Here is a 14,855-nt window from a genome sequence, read left to right on the forward strand (position 1 = left end):
AATTCCCTTCTAAATACACTAGGGATATCTTGCACTTACCAGTAAATATTTCTCCTGCCAAAATGTAGTATCTTGCATTCATTGTGTTGAAATTCATTTGCCAAATATTTGTCCATCTAATAGGTTTACTTATGTCTTCCAGTAACTTGTTGCAGCCTTCCTCACGATTGTCTGTCCCCCATTATCCCTCAATATTTGGTATCATATGTAAACTTAAAAATTGTTTTTTCTTTTACTCCAATATCTAGAGCATTAATGCAAAACAACACCGGACCCAACACTGATCCTTGTGGAATATGCTATTTGCCACCTTCCACTGTTAATTTTCACTCCCACCATTTCCTTTTTCTCCTGAAGCCAGCAATTCTTTCTGCTATTTGTCTGCTGACTGCATTCTGTGATCTTATTCAGCGGTCTTTTATTGGGTTACTATATCAAAGATCTTTGGAAAATGTAGATAAATTGCATCTACAGGTGGTTCTGCTGAAAGTGATAGTTATATTTCTAAGAAACCTTGCGTCATAGTAAGTCGCATTATAGGTTGCATTTATCTGCAAAGCACAGATTTAAACAGGATAAATCGCACTATAACCAATGTGGCCTTCATAATGCAGGTAGTGTTCCCTAATCCATCAATCGTTTTATAGCCAACTGGTGTTATGGAAATGTTTGTTACAGCAGATCTACCTGTACTTCATTAATATTGTTTGTTCTCCATATTACTGCCTCAAAATTCAATAAAAGTGGTCAAGCAAGATTGTCTTTTTTGAAATCCATGCTAACTACTCGTTATCGTACTTTTTGCTTGCAGGCACTTTTATGTTCTCTCCTTTAGTAGCAATTCCAGAATCTTCCTTGCTGTTAATTTTGAACTGGCTAGTTTATAAACCCCTAGACATTTTCTAGCCCCCCTTCCCCTTAAATAGAGATAAAAGCGATCTACCAGTATTCTGGCATGACACCTCGTTCTATGATATATTTAATATACATGTAGTTTTGTCCCTGCTATTTCTTCACTAGATTTTTAAAAAATGCATCAAGACCATCCATTTGGACCAGGACTTTTGTTTTTTGATGAATTAATTTAACATGCAGGCAGTCCCTGGGTTGCACAAGGGTTTCAATCCTGAGAACTGTCTGTAAGCCAATTTCTCTATAACGTCAGAATCATCCAATTTCTATAGCTACCCATGTTGTATCACTGTACATAAATTTGCTATGATTTAATTTCATTGAATAATCATCCTAATACTACCCATAATTAAACTAATGGAATTATATACTGTATCCAGTCATTAATGAATACCATAAAACATTTTATTATTATTATTACTAGCTTGAAAAGTGCTTTTAAAATGTGTAGGAGAATTTGTGTGGTCTGATTTCTGTAAGTCAGGTCATTCATAACTCAGGACCCCCAGTATCGTCTCTTTTTCACTGTTGTGTTCACCTGTTATATTCTATTGGAAAATACCAAAGCAAGAAATTGATTTAATATTTCTGGCACAGAGGTAAAAGATCAACTACAATCTTACTGAATGGCAGAGCTGCTCAGGGGCTAAATGGCCAACTACTTCTTTTCCTTATACCCTGCCATTTTCACTTTGTTACTGGCAGTATTTTGTTATCAGTACCTTAATGGTCCCATTCCCATCTTGGTCCTTTTTTTATTTGATGTTTCTGTGAAATTGTTAAGTATTTTGTTTTTACAAGCCAGCAACGTGCTGACATTTCTGCAACATCGACAGAGGGGAAGCACCATCATTTGTATAATGCTTCACAGCCAATGTATTTTCTCTTGGAAGTCACTGATGTAATAGACATCATTCACACAGCAAGATCCCACAAGTAGTTAAATGGTGGTTTTGTTTGAGGGATAAATTTTAATCGGGGAACTGAGAATTTGCTGCTCTCTATTAATAGCAGGCACCGTTAAAATAAATTCCTTTCTTGGATGTTGTAGAAGCTTGCTGTGTGAAAGGTTACTGCCATTTTTGCCAACATCGCTACAGTTATTGTACTTATGTCAAGCATTTTCTGTCAGCGCTGCTTTATAAGTGGAACATATACTCATATAACATTAAAGTCTAAAGTTCTGGGTGGGTCATGGAAGCAGACACTGTCAATAAAGACCTGCAAACAAGGTATTTTAATGTAGGGCAAACTTCAGCTATTTTCTCATGTACATATTGTATGTTAATGAGCTTGCATTCAATCTATTCTTTCTTCCTCAACTGCTCAAACCTCTAGCCATGCCTGAAGACACAAGAGACCGCAGATAAGACCATAAGACAAGGGAGCAGAATGAGGCCATTCGGCCCATAGAGTCTGCTCCGCGGTTCGATCATGGCTGATTTTTCCCTCTCAGCCCAATTCTCTTGCCTTCTCCCCACCTTCAGATGCTGCAATCTAGAACAAAAACAGAAGACTGGAAGAACTCAGCAGGTCAAGCAGCATCTGTGGAAGCAAAAGATGTCAGCTGATGTTACGGATCGAGACCTTGCTGACCTCGCTGAGTTCTTCCTGTATTCTGTTTCTTCCCTAACCATGCTTAGCTACTTCTAAACTCAGTTACTTGAGTGTTCTCCTTAATGACTTCCCATCCACCACCCTATTTGGTCACCAACTTGTCCGAACAATTTTTTTATCATCCATAGAAATTCATTTATCCATTGCTTCTATTTTTGCGACAGGCTTACATTTTCTTGTTTTGGGCTGTATCACTACATTGCCCCTGTTGGAATTGATCTTTTAAAAAATTCCAAGTGCTTTGGAATTTTTTGTATAAATAAAAGCACTGCACACATTTAACGTGTTCAATATGTGCATTTCTTAAGGCAAACTGAAGTGCTGTGCTGCAGAATGGAAGGTGTAGGTTTATGTCAGAACTTTACATAATGCTGAGTTAACAGTCCTAGTTGTGCAGTCGTGGAGAGCACCAAGCATAGGTTAAGGAAGGAAGAATAACTTGCACACCTTCTGGTGACCATTCAGGGGGTGGTATAAGTACAGACTTGGTGGTAATAACAAGAACAGTATGTCATGCAGATAAGATTCTTTGATTAATGAAGGCAGAAAATTCATGGCTTTGCTGGTTTAAAACTGGTAGTAACAACCAGATGTGTACAACTATCCCATTTTTAGGTAGAACTGATGTGAATTGAATTGGAAGATGGAGAATGGTTAGAAGTAGTTGTGAAGCATTCATATGCTTCTATACCTTATGCAGTTGATCAAAATATTAAAACATTATTGACTGATGAGCAGTTCTTTAGTGGTATTATGGTAATGTCTTTACCAAGATTGTTTGCTGTTTTGTTAGTGAAAGGGTTAAGATGTGTGAAGGAAATGAGATGTTTTGGCGTAAAGATATTAACTATCCCACTGCAGCTGCAAGGTTTTACGTAGACACCTGGTGGTGTTGAAAGCACTGTACTCAATGCATAACGACTGCAGTAAATGGCTGGAGCTCCTGCTGCTTTGTTCCATTTGTTCTGCTCTTACACCAGCTCGTTGCCGCCTTTGTCTGCTGCTGAAAATGCTGCAGTGGCTCCTTCAGTGGAATATGTGTAACCTTCACTGTGCGCGAGGCAAAAAGGTGGGTGGCAATCACATTCCTTCTGGGAAATAGTTGCAGTTAAGAGATTGCAGAGGGTTGGATCTCTGTATAGCTTTGTCTTCAGTCATATTTTTCTAGGTATCTGATGCCAGTACATCATCACGGCAAGCAAAACAGAGGGAGACTGGGAGGTAGGCTGGCTTTATTGAACAGGGACAAAATCAGGAAGACAAGAGGAGAAAGTGGGTTAATCTCTGCTTTAAAATTGAAATTGCAAAGAAGTGTGCTATGTAAATGGTATTCACAGAAGGGCAGCAAGTAAGAGAAATACAAATGACAGAATCTGTTGTGCAAAAATCTCTTAAGGAGGAGTGCTGCAAATATTGATGTGTAGATTTAGAGATTTTATTATTGAAGGCACAATGAAATGAGCTTTAAGGCTGAGAGAAGCAGGAATAAAAGGGTACCAGGCTGATGTTATAGACCTGTAGATCAAATGCCACCAGTGCAGTATATGCAAAACTTGCTCCCATGATAAAATCTCCATTTTCCGCACGTGTCTTTTTCAATGGCTTTCTGCCTAAATTAGACAATATGCTAATAAGACAGAATTGCAAATCTGTCTTGTATACGCTGGAAACAAAATGGTGGTTATTATTGCGGAATGCAGGCAGAGAGCTGAGTGTAATTAAGACTGTTTTGCCAAAAGGAAAATAATGAGGTTCAAGTCTATAAGATGTAGGACCATACTGGTATATAGCTGTAGTTTCATTGTAGCTGCAGTGCGGGACTGATTTTGTTCTGAGGAAGAATTAAAGAGAATAGTTCTCATCCAAACCAACCTTGATGATCTATTTAAAAAAAACATGTTTGCAGCTGGAGGGGAGGATCTGAAATGAAGGAAATGTCCAAATTTGGTGCTGGAAAGATATGTTGGTGGCAAGTTCTGTGTATAACTGTTGCTTCATGATAGAGAAACGTTTATCTATCTGTATTATAAAGTGAAGCCAGCGTCTCGCGTTTTAAAAATGGAATTTTTTCCGCAGACCCATTTAATTTTGTGCACGTTTTGCATGACTTTCTTTGTCTTGTCATTCTAGTTAAATAGTGTTTGAATAATGAAAAGGCGACAGACAAGTCAGTTGGCAAGAGACCATTTGTCATAGAACTAAATGAAAGAGAAAACAGGAACACATTCCTGGAGAAGCTTAATTGTTGATTATGTACCATAGCTGTCAAAGGTTCCAGATGTGCAGTACTCATGAATGAATTGTTCCCTTGTAAGGGTTGGAATTAGGCATCACTGATAGGATTTCTAAACTGGAGCAAGACGCAGTGTTTAAAATGTTGTAATTGAGTACTTTTTCGGTCTTCTTTGGGCAGAAACTAGATTTTCATCAACAAATTTAGTTCTTTTTGGAGCTGTTACTGTGACCTCAAGCAATTATCACTGAGATTTACTTTACTGTAATTTCAAGGTCTAGCAATGATTAGAAAAAGATGAAATACCATTTAGGTTAGCTTTCAGGTTGATGTCTGAGGAAAGATATTGTCAAAAATATCATGGTCCAATTAAGTAGAAGGAATTGAACATTGCATTTACCTGTTAAGTACTGAATACCTTTCCGCTGACTAAAATGTGCACATATTATATTCTAAACCATTTGCTGGAGTTGATGCAGTTTGAATTTTGAGTAATGAATGTTAAAGTAGAATTTAATTACTGCACTGGACCAAAGAAGATTCATTTGCAGCACTAGGTTTTGCTTATAATTTATGTTCAGTCCATGATGATTTCAGTTCAGCAAGGATGAAAGATGAAATTATCTGACAAATTTGTCATGTATATAGTTAGTATGTACATATTGTCTGCTGTATTGATGCTATTTTGTTCTCATTGGAGATATTGTGATTTAGCTACCAAATTTAGTTTTATTTCTGTGGTTAACCTGTATCTCCTCTACCAGCATTATTGTCCATATTGTTAATTCTCCAATGTTAAAAGCAATTAAATTTTAAAATTTGTTCCTGCCTCCCAAAAAATGCCATCTTTTCATGATACCCACTCTTCCTGCTACCTTGTCTTCTATGCCAGATCTTTGATTCCTTTTATGTGCCACCTTCTCGGATGTATTTCCATCCTGCAATCACGATTTAAGTACTTTTGACTGCTGCTATGATAACTAACTCATCCCTGCCACACTCCACCCCTGCTACATGCCTCCTCCATTTCTGTGTTGCTTTCATTGTTATCATCCTTCGTCATCGGCCTGAACTCATTCTATTGCTTCTCCAAATGACAAATGTCATTCTGCAGAGATTTAAATGTTTGATGCCTTTGTCTCAAAGGTTCGTATTTGTTCATTACATCATAACTTTTTGAGAATTGGGAAGGGTTGTATAAGTTGCTGTGTTTTGTGCAAGTAGGATGGACTGATTTGAAATTGTTGGTCTTTTAGGAAGCCGACAACTATTTAAATACCACATAGTGATGTTCATTTGTCTATTATTTTCTTGACAGTAATAAGCAAACAAAGTATAATCCTGCTTGCGAGCAAAATTATGCATACAATACCTTTAATGGTAACAAATGTAAATAAAATTGCAATGGTTATGAATTTCTGACCACTGCCAATTTTGACAACCTCTTTGAGGTTGAAAAAGGCCATGTACAGTGGTCTGTATTGCTGCCTTCATGTCCTTTTGGAATATAGCACAGTGAAGATCAGGTCTATTATATCTCCTGATATATGGAATCTGCACTGTCACTCTTGAAGAACCTTGTTGTCCATTGGGAGAAAGTGGTTGATGAAGATCTTCACAATGATTTTTCCTGGGGAAGATGGCAGAGAACCCCTTTGATCACCACAACTGGGTATCTCCTTGAAAATTTTAAGAAAGGTAGCAGATGTTGGAAATTGAAAATAAAAGCGTAAATGCTGCAAATACTCAGCAGGTCAAGCCGCATCTGTGGGAAGAGGAACAGGGTTAACTTTTCAGGTCGAAGATCCTTTGTCAGAAGCTCTACTCTGCTCTTTGGGATTTCCACCTGTCCCTGTTGCCTTGTTCACCCCCAGTGGTTTCTACATCCATTCTTGTCTTTGATAAGGTGTTGATCAAAACCCACTTCCACAGGCATATCTGTTTTGTAAGCAATTGTCTCCAGCTCCAACTTGTCCCAGGTGGATTCCAACTGAAATTCTGCCCTTCACAATTTGGACCCACCCAGGTGTGACGAAACTATCCACCAACATCTTTTGAGGCTTTGTTCTCTTTGCAGCCTTAGATCCATACTCAATGCCATGCGCAGCACATGTATGCTCTTGATCTCTCTCTCTCTCTCTCTCTCTCTCTCTCTCTCTCTCTCGCTCTCTCTCTCTCTCTCTCTCTCCCTCCCTCCCTCCCTCCCTCCCTCCCTCCCTCCATTTTAGACATCAACAATTGTAACTTCAACAGCTCTTGCATTCCTATATCTGTCTGGATCTTTCTCACCCCTCCACTTTCCTCAGATCCCATTCCTTACCCCAGTCCCACCTCCTGCCATGTTTTCACTATCCATTCTGATCTTCCCCTCTCTGATCCCGAATGACCAGTCCTCTGCTTTGTCCTCCTATGTCCCATCTCAATGAATTCCCAGCTCAACATGACATTGAACTCTTCTTCTACTGCCGCTGGCTGTGTGCCCATTTCTTTAGCGAGGACCCTTCAACCCAAGCATTGAATCCTTTCACCTATCTTCAGTATTCTCTATCCACCTGGATGTTTCTTTCTAGCTGCTTACCCTCTAGATCCATTCATTGATAACTGTTGATGTGACATTGCTGTCTTGATTTTTCCACTCTTGTACTCTAAGCTACCCCCTTCTGATCTTGCAGTCCATTCAATGACCAACCCCGATATCATCATCAAACCTGCTGACAAGGGTTGGTGCTGTTGTGTTCTGATGAACTGACCTCTATCTTGCAGAGGCCAGATGTCAGTTCTCAGGCACTTCCTTATACCTCCCTTTTGGATCATGACAGCACCTTCGAACATCAGGCCATGGTCTCCCAGACAGTCATGGACCTCATATCCTTGAGAGATTTTTTTTCCTCCACAGCTTCCAGCTCTGCACAGCCCACTTCAATCTCCTGCCAAAGTCCACAAGCAGGACTGCCCTTGCAAACCCATTGTTTCAGCCTGCTCTTGCCCCACCAAACTTGTTTCTTCCTACTTTGATTCTATTCTTTTTCTTTTGGTCCAGTTCCTTCCCACTTGTATCCAGGACACTTCTGGCACTCTCTGCCATTTTGATGCTTTCCAATTCCCTGGTCCCAGCCGGCTCATCTTTACCATGGACGTACAATCCCTTTACACCTTCATCCCACATCAGGATGGTCTGAGGCCCTGTGCTTCTTCCTCGAACAAAGGCCCTAAACAATTTCCCTCCACCAACCCATTCATTTGTCTGACTGAGCTTTTAATGAACAATTTCTCCTCTAACTCCAGTTCTGACTAAGTGTCTTTAACCTGAAATGTTAACCCTGTTCCTCTTCCCACAGACGCAGCCTGACCTGCTGAGTGTTTCCGGCATTTTCTGTTTTTATTCTGGATATCTCCTTCCTTGAAGCTGTCATGATTATGGTATCTCTGCAACCCCCTGGCAGGCTCCCTACTTGAGATGAGGTTGTGGATTCATCTTAGAAGTATTTCTTTGCCATGTCTTACCACTTCAGTAGGGATTTTGTCTGCATCAGAGGCTTTATTTTTTTTGAGCAGTGAGATGACGTCTTCAAACTTTCTTCAGATTTGTGGCAAGATTGTAGAGGACAGTTTGCTATGGGATTGAGTTGAGTCTAGAGTCAGACTGAAAATCCTAAGTGCTCCTTCCAGTGAATGCTGACTGCTCTTCTGTTCTGAATAAGCTCTTCTTGTCTATGAATTCAAGTGAAGACTACAGCATAAGGTATTGAGGCATGTGGAATTTGTGTTGTTTCATTATCCGGTTATTCAATGGCATTAGGAGAAGTAGATCTGAGCCTGTGTGTTTGACCTGGGCCTTAAGAGAAATGTAAGTCAGAGAAACTTCACCAAAGTGAGATTTGTTTGGCATTTGAATCTACATTGAGTTGTATAATGCACCTGAAATATCTTTTCACCTAACAGCTTTTTTATTGTCTCTCCAATTCTTCAGTAGATTACACTTCCTTGCTGGATACACTTTTTTTAGGTCACAGTTGAGCTTTGGTGGCCAGGACACATGGATGTATGTTTTTTGTGAGCCTCAGCAAGGTATTTGAACATGGATCTATATGGCTAAGGCTGCTTCTATACCTCCACCTGATGTGAAGGAATTAATGATTTGAGACAGCAATATTAGCTGCTTTTCTTGTACAGGGTTTCTGAGCTTCTCTTGCACCCTATCTGACAACTGGAGCAGACTGGAGATCAAACCAGGGTCACCTGAATAAATTTCTTGAGCTATCTTGGAGCTTGGGAATTTTCTATGTATTTCTATTGTGGTGAAATATTGTGATCCTTTGAAATGCATATATATATTTAATTTTAAGTGCCATTGACTGAGGGACACACTTTTATTTTGAGTTTCATGACTGTCTATTTCGAAATAGTACATTACTCCATAAATTCATTAATATTTCAGATGTTGTCACCTCAGCACTGTTATTAAGGGGAGTAATTAACCAATTTTTACATTATTTCACTAGATGTATACTTGTGTGCTTCAGTTTCACTGTGAATCTCAAAGGTTGTTTATTTTCACATCTGGATTCTGGTGATCTGGCATGGAGAATGTCAACCTGTAGAAATTTCAGGTCAGCATCCATTGTTTAGAATGTCTAACTGAAGACAATACACTTAAACAGAACTCAGACCATTAATTAGTTGAAGCTCAGTTTGAACCTATGTGACACTTCTCAAAGAAGGTAATTTGACACAAGATACTTGATTGGGATTCAGGTTAGAAAACGCTGGCTGATATATTGCTGCTACTGACCTGTGAAACGGTGGTACTTCTGTCCATGGCTGGAGACAGAATGCCTGCTCAATGGTTAAGTTTTAGTCATTTTTAAGGCACTTTAACTTGTGTTCCTTCCACATTGATCCTAAGTCTGACTTTAGTGCACATTTGATTAAGCTGATTAAGTAATAAACATTGGCTAGAATATCTAGAACTCCCTGCTCTTATGATCTTGTAGTAGAAAGAATTGTCTCCAAGACTATGCAAGTTCCTATCTTCCAATGACCTGAGGACAGATTCTGCGAACTTTTGTGTTGGAATTGTTAATGTACATCTGGTGGAGAAGATGCATTGCTTTGAAAGAAAAAATCGTGAGCTAATTTTCTTCGGCTCTACATTCTGTTTTTAGTAAGCCAAAGTACTCATTAAAGCCTGGAGTTAATGTAAAAATATTTAAAACTCCACTCATCTGGCAGGTGTGCTCCTTAAAACAGGAGCAAACCATGTTTTTAAAAAGCCTTTTTGGAGGGAATGCGGTATCCTTGTAGTTCTGTTTTTGTGATTTATTGTTAGTCAGATTTTTTCATTTAATTTATAATTAATAAAGCTAAGACCATCTCAAATGACTTGTACAGGTGCCTCTGCTTGGTATAGGTCAACATAATGAAGTTCTCATTTATAACGATAGCAATGGCACCAAACTCAAGCATAATGTTAACTTCACCAGTGATGGGTAAGTTTAATACTACCCCCAGGCTTGAACTCCAACGTCACTTACTGTGCTGTGTATGAAGAAATAAGTAACTGATTTGGTGGTCAGTTTGGACCGAATATTGTGAATCTCATTTGGCATTGACAAATGAGATTCATGTCCAATGTCATCGTGTAATATATTTCCCAAAGTGGAGTAGGTAATCACTGATGACTTGCCATGTCTTCAGCATGAAGCCCACGGATACTGTGAATGAATTATAGGTCTTTTCTTGATGGTGGCCCTCCTACAGCACACAACATATTGAAGTAAGCAAGTTTGCCTGCGGGCTTGGCATGAGAGAGCATGAGACTTGGAACGTTTATGCTATGGACCATTTGCCTTGGTTGGTTTGTTTTGTCCAGCAGATTTGATCAATGAGCTTACTTGGGTATTGGAGATGCCATTCAATTTGGCTTTTTGACAAGCACTGAGCACAGCCATTGTGGGAAGGTTGCCCAGTGTAGTAAACAGGGAACTATTTCTTATATCCTTATTCAGTAAAATATTCATTTTGCTGTTAGTAAATGAAGGGCTGGGGCAATTCTGTTATTTGTCCGTGAGCTTGCTTTGATTCCTCCACAATGCAATGCTCATTCATTCAACCTTGATTGCCCTATCTCTCCCTCCAAGCATCTCCGCACACCCATTGGAAAAAAAAGTACAATATGCAGCCACTCAGCATTAAATATTCATGTGTTATGGATTCTCTGACTTCATGTTTCATTTTGACAACTGCTTAGAACTGGAGGTGTACAATGAATGATGTAAATAAATGTTGACTGACCTTGCCATCTCTAAAATTAAGTTCTGGAGCCCAGGTACGTGATGATGTTTGTGCATGTTGTGATGAATTCATTTTATTGCCAAATCTACCCCTTTGTCTTTATTTGAAATGGAACAATTGGTTGAGAAACAATTAAAAACATACCTACACCCCACTGCATATTTTATTTTCATGTATTAAGGTCATCTTTTGTTTAAAGTAAATTACTAGATTGGGATGGTTTTAGCTGAGTTGGTTTCTGGCTTGTCATCATGACTGTGGTGCTCACTGAATAATAGAAACAGCTGAGGTTTTGCGATAGGTACTGTACATGAGTGTCTTATATAGTTCATTATATATCATAGGTCTAGTCTAATTCTGTTACTTATGAAAATAATTGAAAAAAATAAAAGAACCAAAGAGCAACATTAAGCAACCCAAGATGCTAGCAATACAGTTTTGAAGTTTGGTTCAAAAACAATAATTTAAGCTTGCTACTTGGAATGAGATTAAGTGCAGTGGGATATGAGTTTGTCTTGATTTCAGTTATCCAACATTGGGTCACTTGGAGGAGCAGAGGCACCTTGGATTGTTGTAGGAATGGGGGAATTTAGAATTGAGTGGAGCAAATGATCTGGAGACATTTGAAATAGAGGATGAGAATTTTAAAGAAGGAACCTTGTTTATTGTGGAGTTCAGCATACAGTTAAAATTTTGTCCTGTGTCTCTGAAATGGGACTTGAATGTGGAATATCTAGTTTAGAGTTAAGAGTACTACAGCTAAGTCAGGGCTGACACACACTTGCTTTATACTTGTACAAATAAGGTGAAATTTAGTTTATTTTTTGTTGTTAAAGGTAGTGATAATGCAGCATTCTCTTGAAAAAAGAATTATAATAGTGGTGTGGTTGAGTGGTTAAATATGAATAGTTTAAGACTAATGACTCCCAAATGCCAATTTTCTGCTCTTAAACACAGTCCTGTCCTTTTTGAGGTGCAGTTCTTTGAAGGTTAAGAATTCAATATGTTTGCACTACCCTTTCAGGCAGTTTATTTCAGATCATAAATTTCTTCATAAAATAAAATGTTTTCACGTTTTGTTCATGCCTCTGATTGACATCAAGTACTGGGTACCCAATATTTGGGATTTTTCTGGAAAGACTGCCTCTGATGGAAGACATTACAGTAAAATTTTGGTTGTTTACTACATCCTTAATTGACTTATAACAGTAGTTTTTCATTAAATGAAGAATTTGGTTCAGCTCAGTTTCTTAAAATCATCATCAATTTGTAAAATCAACATTTATTTAGCAATAGATTTTTTTCTGATCTTTTTGTTAATTCTCCCTGAAGAGATGCCTAAAATGTCAATACACACATGAAAAACTGGCCAGTGGAAACTGGATCTATCTTGGATGATTGGTCCTTATGCCAGGCCTCATCCTGCGCTCTCTCACTAAATCCCATTTTTTACATCAACTGACATTATTCTCAATGTCTTGGAGATCTACGAGAATTGAAGTCCATGTTCCAGCAACTCCGGTTTAATAATCAAAAGTTTTTTAGTATTTGAAAATCAAAGCTGCAGATGCTGGAAAGACTCAACAGGTTCGTTTTTAGTTGCAGAGAAGGTGGGGGATGGATGGGTAGAACATGCTACCTTTGATAGCATGAGACCAAAAGGGTTAATATCACAGTTAAAGCAGATTATGTTGCTTTGTTTGAGTTGTACGTTGCTACTAATAGGACTGTGGAACTTGCCCAGCTATGATAATAGAGAAGTTTAAAAAGAAATGAGTCAAAGTCACAAATGGATAATGACAAAAATGGCCAGTTCTGACACAGGCAGAAAGAAAGAGTGAGCTACTTAAAGCTGGAGAATTTGATATCTGGTCCAGAAGGCTGCATTGTGCTCAGAAGGAAGATGGTGTTTTTCAAGACCTCATTGGGGTTGTTGTAGAACAGTGTAGTAGGCCACAGACAGATGGATCAGAGTGAGAGTGGGATGGAGAAGAGAATTAAAATGGCAGGCAATTGGAAACTCAGGGTCACTATTATGGACTGAACTTGAGAAGAAAACAAAGTGATGGTTTCAGATCAATGAACTTCAATCAGTTCTGATTTTGTTGTCCCATTAGGTAGCCACTGTGTTATTTAGCAATCATAATGCAATAATAAAATAGTGTTGCAAAATAGTTTTGACCCTTTAATTATCCTAAAGCTTGAAAGGGAACTAATCAGGAATTTTAAAATCCTTCTACATCTTTGAAAAGTGAAGGACTGGAAGGTGGAGCTAATAATTGCTCCAAGCAGTTTATAGAACCAAATGTAGTTTCATTTGAAACAGGAATGATAAAATCAGAAACATGCAATAGAGGAGGGAACTATTTCAGAGAACAGTACGGCCCTTTGGACCATGAGGTTGTGCTGAACTAATTAAGCTAATGATGCCTAATTACGCTAATCCCTTCTGCCTGCACATGGCCCATATCCCCCCATTTTCTGCATATTCATGTGCCTAGCTAAGAGCCTCTTTAATGCCTCTATTGTATCTGTCTCCACCACTACCCCGGCAACACATTCCAGGCACCCACCATTCTCTGTGTAACAAAAAAAAGTCTGCTATCTACTCTGTCTATGCCTCTCATAATTTTATAAACTTCTATCAGGTCTCCCCTTAGCCTCTGCTGCTCCAGAGAAAATAACCCTTGTATGTCCAACCTCTCCTTATTGCACCTGCCCTCTAATCCAGGCAGCATCCTGGTAAACCTCTTCTGCACCCTCCACCTCCATACCCAAAGCCTCCACATCCCTCCTATAATGGGGCAACCACAATTGAATGCAATACTCTGGATGCAGCCTAACCAAAGTTTTATAAAATTGCAACTTTATAATGCTGACTGTTGAATTCAATGCCTTGAGTAGTAAAGGTAGGCATGCCATATGCTGTCTTTACCACCTCATCAACTTGTGCAGCCACTCTCAGGGCGCTATGGGCTTGGACCCCAAGATGCCTCTGTATATCATTACTGTTAAGGTTCCTGCCATTAACTGTGTACTTTCCCTTTACGTTTGAGCTCCAAAAGTGCAACACCTCACACCTCACACCTCACACTTGGATCAAAACTCCATCTGCCATTTCTGTGCCCATATCTGCAACTGATCTATATCCTGCTGTATCCTTTGGCAGTCTTCTACACTATTTACAATGCCACCTATCATGCCTTGCATTGGTCTCAGTTGAAATCCATTTGTCTCAATTTCACCCATTCACTGTCCATTAAAATCTTTGTAATTTAATGCTTATATCTATGCAACTGGGAATGCCAGGTTTTGCTATCAAATTTGGCTATGTGGCTGGTGATGCACATGTTCCATGAATGAAATTTTAAACAGAATAACGTGAGGCTAATCAAAACACTAAGCACCATGTTAAAGTAATGCTAACCTGACATCCTTGAAACAGTTTTCTGATTCCATCAGAGACTCACTTCACAAATAACTGTCGAATTGTGTTCTTCAAGCACAGAAAGAAAGCACTAAGGAGGCATAAAAAAAATCTGTACAAGTTCGTATTATGCTCATAAATAAGATATCTTTATTAGTCACATGTACATCGAAACACACAGTGAAATGCATCTTTTGTGTAGAGTGTTCTGGGGGCAGCCCGCAAGTGTCGCCACGCTTCCAGCGCCAACGTAGCATGCCCACAACTTCCTAACTGCTAATGTCTGGGTCACTGGGTTATCCTAACTGCTACACCACCATGCCTGCCCTCTTTATGCTTCTACCAATCTTTGGAGTGAGACATTGACATCAG

At 39.0% G+C, this 14,855-nt stretch overlaps 1 protein-coding gene across 5 annotated transcripts in view; it reads left to right on the top strand.

Annotated features, from left to right (window-relative positions):
* The window catches only part of tanc2a (tetratricopeptide repeat, ankyrin repeat and coiled-coil containing 2a), a 591,670-nt gene that overhangs the window by 181,454 nt on the left and 395,361 nt on the right, over positions 1-14,855 (top strand). The window contains exon 1 of one of the 5 annotated variants that reach the window (XM_052038523.1): positions 3,490-3,598. The exons of the other annotated variants lie outside the window; for them this stretch is intronic. The gene's annotated coding sequence lies outside the window, so the exon portion shown is untranslated. Of the gene's footprint in view, positions 1-3,489; positions 3,599-14,855 lie in introns of those variants that run through there. 5 annotated transcript variants of the gene reach the window in all.

Source organism: Pristis pectinata, chromosome 25 (genome assembly GCF_009764475.1).
Source record: "Pristis pectinata isolate sPriPec2 chromosome 25, sPriPec2.1.pri, whole genome shotgun sequence".
Classification (NCBI taxonomy): Eukaryota; Metazoa; Chordata; class Chondrichthyes; order Rhinopristiformes; family Pristidae; genus Pristis; species Pristis pectinata.